We start from the raw sequence: 8,419 nt of genomic DNA on the forward strand, positions 1-8,419 counted from the left end.
GTTAAGCAGAGAAGGACTTTATTAAAGCATATTAGGAAGCTCACAGAATCTCCAAGAAAGCAAAAGTCAGGCTCAAGAGCAATGCAGCCAGGAACAACACCCACAGCCTGTTGTGAGATCACCACTCCAGCAGAAACCCCACTGCTGCTGTTGGTAGGCTAGGGCACCTCCTATCGCACGACTGGTACAGGCACTGGACATCATAGCCTTTGTGCTGTTGCCCCTTAAACAGGACACCTCTACTAATGCCTGTGTCTACTTCCTTGCATGACCCATGTCTGAACTAAGCTCTGGTGTGGGTGTGTCTGTTTGACAGAGACCAAGGCATGTGTCTGGGAGGTGCAAGGGAGGGTGAGGAGTGAGTTTCTGGTTTCTACTTCAAGGAGGTGAACTTAGAATGGGAGAAATTTGCCCATCACTGGAAAAGATGATTAAAAGATGTTGGGTTATCATCAAGCATGAGAAATGTCCAGGATAGCAGTTAATGTTTTATTTATTTTAAACATTTAGATATCAAACTTACTATATGAAATTCACATGCTTCTATTTTCAGTGCAGCTGGAAGCTGCTGTGTATTGCACTCATTTCATTGCAGCCATGGTATCAGGATTGTCAAGGAACTTTATAAACACCTCCATTTCTAGTAATTTTTTTTAATTGTGTATACATTTAAGGCTGGGTGTGATGGCTCATGCCTGTAATCCTAGCACTTTGGGAGGCTGAGGCAGGCGAATCACTTGAGGCCAGGAGTTTGAGACCAGCCTGGCCAACATGCAGAAACCCAGTCTCTACTAAAAATACCAAAACATTAGCACACGTCTGTAATTTCAGCTACTCGGGAGGCTGAGGCAGGAGAATCTCTTGAGCCCGGGAGGGGGAGGTTGCAGTGAGCTGAGATTGCGCCACTGTACTCCAGCCTGGGTGACAAAGTGAGACTCTCTTAAAAAAAAAAAAAAAAAAAGTGTGTACATTAAAAAAAACCTCTCTTGTATGAAGGGAATACAAGGAAACCAGGAAACCAGGAAATGACTCAAAGCTGCCTTTTCCTTTACTACCTGGTCCATAGCATGAACTAACCTTGAAACCCTAGCCGCCGTGCTTTCTACGTAAGACTGTAACATAGCATTTGAACTTCCTGCTTATCGTTGACTCTAGGTTAAACGCATTCCTTATAAATTTTATTTGCGTTATAGAACATCACTTGTCCTCTTCAGTTTAGTTCTCAGTCTGAGACACCAGATTTTTGGGGGAGCACTAGACGTAAAAATCTGTTATTCCTAGTGGACCTAGGGGCTCAAGGGGCCAAATGGCAGGTTTGGTAGGAAAGTTGGCTTTTCTGCCACCCTCCCACCCCAGCCCTGCTCTGCTGCTCCTAGCCACTGCCTATGGGCTGGTGTTCACCACGGAAGTGGCCACAGCCTTATTAAATTACCACACTCCTAGGTCGGTTTCTCTCTCTCTCTCTCTCTCTCTTTTTTTTTGTTTTTTCAGATTCAGAAACTCCCTATGACCCCTATGATTAATAAATAAATAGGCTCTGGGGATTTATTCATGCTAAGCACACTCACAGGAGACCAATCTACAAACCAGTCTCATTCACCCATTGGGCAAGTATTTTCTGAATTCCTATTCTTGGCTAGGCAATGGGAAGTGCATGAGTGTACACCACAGACGTGCTCTAGTCACTGTTATGGTAACCCTTGCTGTTGGGTGGGAAATCAAACAACAATCAAACTCATTTTGAACTATGATGGTAGTGGTGAAAAAGGAGAAGAAGTAGTGGGACCCCAGATGAATTTCGGCAGCAGAGTCTGTAAGACTTGCTGATGTGGAACCTGCAGGAAAAGAAAGAGGTGAGATGAAGAACATGGAGAGAAAAGCAAGTGTTGGGGAGAAATCCACATGCTAAAGTTTTCATGTTCATTGGAAGATATGGCTAAGTTGAGACTCAAAAGGAGTTACCCACAGAAGAGACACCCCTTGAAGTGCGTAGACTATGCAGGAGACAAAACAAATTGGCTTAAGTTAATTGAAAATGTTACGAGCATATTACTGATATTTCCATTCGTCATACCCGGGATAGCATAGTGACGATGTCGTATCAACACACTTTGGGCTGGGCGTGGTGGCTCACACCTGTAATCCTAGCACGTTGGGAGGCTGAGGCAGGAGAATCACTTGAGCTCATGGGTTCGAGACCAATCTGGGCAACATAGTGAGACCTTGTCTTGATAAAAACTAAAACAATGACAAAACAGGGCCAGGCACGGTGGCTCACACTTGTTATCCCAGCACTTTGGAAGGCTGAGGCAGGCGGATCACGAGATCAGGAGTTCAAGACCAGCCTGGCCAACACAGTGAAACCCCATCTCTCCTAAAAATACAAAAATTAGCTGGGTGTGGTGGCAGGTGCCTGTAATCCCAGCTACTTGGGAGGCTGAGGCAGGAGAATTGCTCGAACCTGGGAGGCTGACGTTGCAGTGAGCCAAGATCTTGCTACTGCACTCCAGCCTGGGCAACAAGAACGAAACTCCGTCTCGAAAACACAAACAAACAAATAAACAAACAAACATTTAAAAAAAGAAAAAGTTTCAAATTAAAAGCCAAAAGAAAAAGAAAACAAGAAATAACAAGGACTAGTTATTTTTTCTCTCTAGACAAGAATTGGTTAGATAACTACGTAAATTGTACTTGAACTGTCTGTTTTCTAGATTTTATGTACACTGCTGTCTTCTCTCTCTGCCCGCATTGTTACATCATCTGTGTCTGTCCTTTCTTCATCTGAACATACATATTCATAACAAGTTACCACTCACACGTCTAAAGATAATTTCCTGACTGATTACATTTTGTATGGGTTCCTTCTTGAATAAAGGGCACTTTGTCATAAGCGAGCTTCCTCCAAAACAGACCTCCGGGTATGCAACTTCTTGGCCATTTCGTGCGGAAACTGATCAACAATTTTTGTTTGAGTCCTCCACAGAACCCTTGTCCCTAAGTTGGGGGCTCACTTTACTTTTGCTCCAGGAACCACCAACATCCCAACCTGCTCACCTCCACAGTGGTCCTGGGTTCCTGGCCCGTGGTAGTCTTCCCCTACGTTCCTCACACCCTTCCCTTACCTGTGGGGTGCAGGAGACAGAATGCCTAGAGCCAACAATGTTTTTACAGATCTCCAAAGACAGGTTTTCATTTCTTTTCAAATCAAAAGAAGGCCAGGGCAGGGCACAGTGGCTCAGCACTTTGGGAGACTGAAGCAGGTGGATCACTTGATATCAGGAGCTCGAGACTACCCTGGCCAACATGGTGAAATCCCACCTCTACTAAAAGTACAAAAATTAGCTGGGCATGGTGGCATGTGCCTGTAGTCCCAGCTACTTGGGAGGCAGAGGTTGCAATGAACCGAGATCATACCACTGCCCTGCAGCCTGGGCGACAGAGTGAGACCTCATCTCAAAAAAAAAAAAAAAAGGCCAGGTGGCTCACGCCTATAATCCCAGTGCTTTGGGAGGCCGAGGTGGGAGGATCACTTGAGTCCAGGAAACTGTACTCCAGCCTGGGCAACAGAGAGAGCCTGTTTCTAAAAACTGAAAATAATAAAATAAAATAAAAATTTGTTAAGTCAAAGAACAGGTTTTAATACATAACATTAATATATTTGTCTGTATACTAATGCAGTTGTAAAATACAATTTTTAATACTTTTTTGTGGAAGAAGAGGTGCGTGAAGGCAAAGGAGCCTGGGGCTCATGAAAACCTTTGTGTAAGATGGGGTCAGGCCCTTCGACCTCTCCTTCTGGAGCCCATGTATTGTTTCAGGCTTGCTCTTCCTCCCTCATCATTTAGAGTGTTTATTTATATTTCCTCTTTAACCTTTCTCATTGTTCTGAAAGTACAGGATATGACATGGCTCAGTGACCAGAATGGACCTCTATTATTTCCATTCCCAGAATATAAATATCCAAACTGCTTCCAACCAGATAGGAATAGTCAAAAGCAGACAATCATCTCAGCTACTGCAGGCTTTCCTCTTTGGAACCCACCTATGGTCATCCTGTCAGTCTGACATGAATCTGGTCACTGGGGTGGGTGCTCTTCCAAGGCCCAAACCTTGCTGGCAGGAACGGACCAAAGAATCGAGCAGCGCTGATGCTGCTGTCACTGCATGCCACATCCTCTTCACGGCCCTCGATACCCTGAGGACACTGACACCAGAGGAAGTTTTAAAAACACGCTGTGTCTGAATTATCCAAGAAAGAACAGAAAAGATTTGTTTGGCTAAAATCAACAGGGTCTTATGTTATAACTGCAGTTGAAAGGCTTAAATCAGTTCCCTTTAAAGCAGCAGCCACCCCCAGACATTTTACGGGTGACTCCTTTTTCTTTTCTGTAATACATTTGAACAAAACTCACGTAACTTTAGATCGTATATGATATACAAATTTATAGACCTTCCAGTTATTTCCATCTGAGTCCCCTTTTCAGGCTTTTATCTCTGCTTCCCCTCACTCCCCAGTTAGGATCCTCTCCTTGTCTCAGCTCTTCTTTCTCATTCCACTCTCCTAAATGCAATCAGAGGATGAGTCAAGGGGAAGCAAAATAAATACTGCAGCTGCTTTCTCTCTTTGTTTTTACAGAAAAGTCTGTGTGGCTGCTTTTGAAGAAGGAAGCTGCTTTCGATTATGTAAGACGATGTTCTCTTTGGTAAAAGCTTTGGTCTGGTCTCAAGAGGCTTGGCTTTTTTTTGTTGTTGTTGTTTTTTTTTTGAGAAGGAGTCTTGCTCTGTCTCCCAGGCTGGAGAGCAGTGGCATGATCTCGGCTTGCTGCAACCTCCACCTCCCAGGTTCAAGCAATTCTCCTGCCTCAGCTTCCCGAGTAGCTGGGATTACAGGCGCACACCACCGTACCCGGTAAATTTCTGTATTTTTAGTAGAGATGGGGTTTCACCATGATGGCCAGGCTGGTCTGGAACTCTTGACCTCAGGTGATCCACCCACCTCAGCCTCCTAGATTGCTGGCATTACAGGAGTGAACCACCACACCTGGTCTAAGAGGCTTGGCTTCTAGTCTTGTCTCTTGTGATTTTTACTCTTTCTTTACTCTTGTGTCTCTTTACTCTCTGGGACTAGAGTTCCTCTCTGTCAAAAGAGGAGAACAAACTCCCCAGCAGGTCTATGTAACAGAGAAGAGGAAGAGGAAGAGCCCAGTTTAGCTGGGTAGACGCTCTTTGGGAGAAGTTGACTTCCCCTTATTGCAAAGCATATGTATTCACTTTGGAGACCATCTAGAGTGGCCCAATTCCAAGTCATAGGAGAATGAGAAGGTAGCCATGAGGAGGGCTAAATAGAGAGATGGAATGCCTTAGACTGGGCTAGCATAAATGTATGCCTGTGATTGCCCGATAGAACCAATTTCAGGGTGACCTGTTGTCTTATGCAGTGTGTATTTGCTCTCCTTTCCTTTAACTTGGAGTGAACTAATGTAAAAAGGCCAAAGACCCCAGCCCATTCTGCAGGAGTGTAATCTTTTATATATGTGTGTGTATATATATATATATATATATTTTTTAGACAGAGTCTTGCTGTGTCACCCAGGCTGGTGTTCAGTGGCACAACCTCGGCTCACTGCAACCTTTGCCTCCCAGGTTCAAGTTATTCTCCTGCCTCAGCCTCCCAAGTAGCTGGGATTATAGGCGCCTGCCATTATGCCCGGCTAATTTTTGTATTTTTGGTAGAGACGAGATTTCACCATGTTAGCTAGGCTGGTCTTGAACTCCTAACCTCAAATGATCCACCTGCTTTGGCATCCCAAAGTGCTGGGATTACAGGTGTGAGCCACTGTGCCCGGCCAGGAATGTAATCTTAAATATGGAAAAACCTCACTCCCTAAAAAACAAACAGTGAAGTCCTCTCTGGTCTGCTGTCCTTCCTGATCCCAATGCTTTACTGTTTTACTTCAGCCAGGCAGCATTTACAGAGCATCCACTTTTTGCCAGGCCCTGTGCTTAGAGCCAGGGGTATGAAGAGCATCCCTCCTCTCTTAGATTGTTGGGGACCAGCCTCATCACCACCCGTAGGGTACCCAAAGTCCAGTGGCGACGAAGGAATGAGAAAAGATAGGTTAAGAGTGCATAAAGAGTGGGGGCCAGGGGGCCAATTGCAAGATGGAGGCTGCGAAAGGCCCAGAGTTCTGGTCTCCACACTGTTTATTGAGGACAGTCACAGATCTAAGAAGCAGATGTTCAGGGCGAAACAGTGAAAGGGAGGCAGTATGTCGTAGGCGTAATCTATAGCAATAGTGGTTTAAATGAATCTCCTTTGTGCTCAAACAGCATACTTTTAACTTATCGAAAAGTAGCTAGTGGGAGTGGGCTTAACTAGGAGCCTGAACGTCTGTCCATTTCAATGCTTCAAAGGAGTGTCTTTCTCCTTGAACACAGTGTTTATAGATAAGAAAGCAGGTTGCGCTCAGAGCATGGGAACATAATGGCGATAAGAAGGCTTTCCTCCTCAGAGCCCTTTAGTGACTTTCCACAACTTATTGTCCCATATTTTTAAGGCCAGTTTATGCAGGCACCCCACACGCCCTTTTCCCAACATAGATTGGGGTCCCCAGCCTCTGGGCCATGGACTGGTGCCAGTCCGTTGCCCTTTAGGAACCAAGTTGCACAGTAGGAGGTGAGTAGCAGGTGAGCAAGGATTACTACCCGAGCTCTGCCTCCTGTTAAATCAGCTGCGGCATTAGATTCTGTTAGGAGCGCAAACCCTGTTGCAAGAGATCTAGGTTGCAGGTTTCTTATGAGAATCTAATGCCTGGTGATCTGTCACTGTCTCCCACTACCCCCAGATGGAACCACCTAGCTTCAGGATGACAAGCTCAGGGCTCTCACTGATTCCACATTATGCTGAGTTGTATAATTATTTCATTATATATTACAATGTGATAATAATAGAAATAAGGTGCACAATAAATGTAATGTGCTTGAATCATCCTGAAACCATCCCCGCCCCAATTCGGCGCAAAAAATGTCTTCCACGAAACCAGTCCTTGGTGCCAAAAAGGTTGGGGACCACTGTCTTAGACGGTCTCCTTTTCCCACTCTTTCTACAATCTATCTCCATATAGAGTTAGAGTAATATTTTCAATGTGTAGGTCGTGTCTCTTCCCTGCTCTATACCCCCAGTGGCTTCCTTCTGCATTTAGGATAACATCCAAAACCCCAGGCCCTTTACAACAGGGCCCTGCAGAGTCTGACCTGAGCCCACTTCTCTGACCGCATCCTACCCTTTTTGTTGTTGCAGACATCGCCGTGATGCCTAAATCAGGGCCCTTTTTCAGTTGTGGTGGTGGGAAGGTTGGCAGGCACATTGAGACATCGAGTTGGGTTCATCACAATTCTCAGGTCAAGCACACTGGCATCACAAGTCCCCTCTCTAGCTTTGTGTATTTATTATCTTTTTTTTTTTTTTTTTTTTTTTTGAGATGGAGTCTTGCTCTGTCACCCAGGCTGGAGTGCAATGGCAGGATCTTGGCTCACTGCAACCTCCACCTCCCGGGTTCAAGCAATTCTCCTGCCCCAGCCCCCGAAGTAGCTGGGATTACAGGTCCCCGCCACCACGCCTGGCTAATTTTTGTATTTTTAGTAGAGAGAGGATTTCACCATATTGGCCAGGCTGGTCTTGAACTCCTGACCTCAAGTGATCCACCCGCCTTGGCCTCCCAAAGTGCTAGGATTACAGGTGTGAGCCACCGTGGCCGGCCTATTATCTTTTACACTTAATTCTTTTATTCCCAATTCCCAATTTTATTCTAATTCTTCTCCCTCTGCAGGCAACCATTCTAAAATATTTCAAGTGTATCTTCTGTTGGATGTATTTTAGCAGAATGTGATATCTGTGGGCCTATATTTTAATATACTTGATATATTTTATGCTTTTCTCACTCAGCACTAGGTTTTTGAGATTCTCATCATATTGTTAAGGGCATGTTTGTAGACACCATGTTCACATTTTAACTATGCATTTCCCCAATGATGGACACCAGATTGCCTCCAACTTCCCATCCTCAGGAATAAGACTGCAATGAGCACCCTGTGCAGTGTGAGACCCAAGTGACAGGCCATGGGAGGGCATTGCTGGCCTTGGGGCATGCAACGTACAGCTCTGAATTTGCTGCTTTCCAGAATAGCCTCAGTAGCTTCACAGTCTTGGTATTGGAATTCTCTCACTCTGGAATAATTATCTCCCGGCATCTTAAAACGTTTTCTCCTGCTCAACAGTGAGGTCTTAACTCAAATATCACCGTCTCAGAGAGGCCTTCCCAATCCACAGTTATCCCCACAACCCACCCTCGGCAGGTTACTCTGTCTTTTTTTTTTTTTTTTTTTTTTTTTTTTTTTTTTTTTTTTGAGGGGGTTTTTT

Source organism: Theropithecus gelada, chromosome 11 (assembly GCF_003255815.1).
Source record: "Theropithecus gelada isolate Dixy chromosome 11, Tgel_1.0, whole genome shotgun sequence".
Taxonomy (NCBI): domain Eukaryota; kingdom Metazoa; phylum Chordata; class Mammalia; order Primates; family Cercopithecidae; genus Theropithecus; species Theropithecus gelada.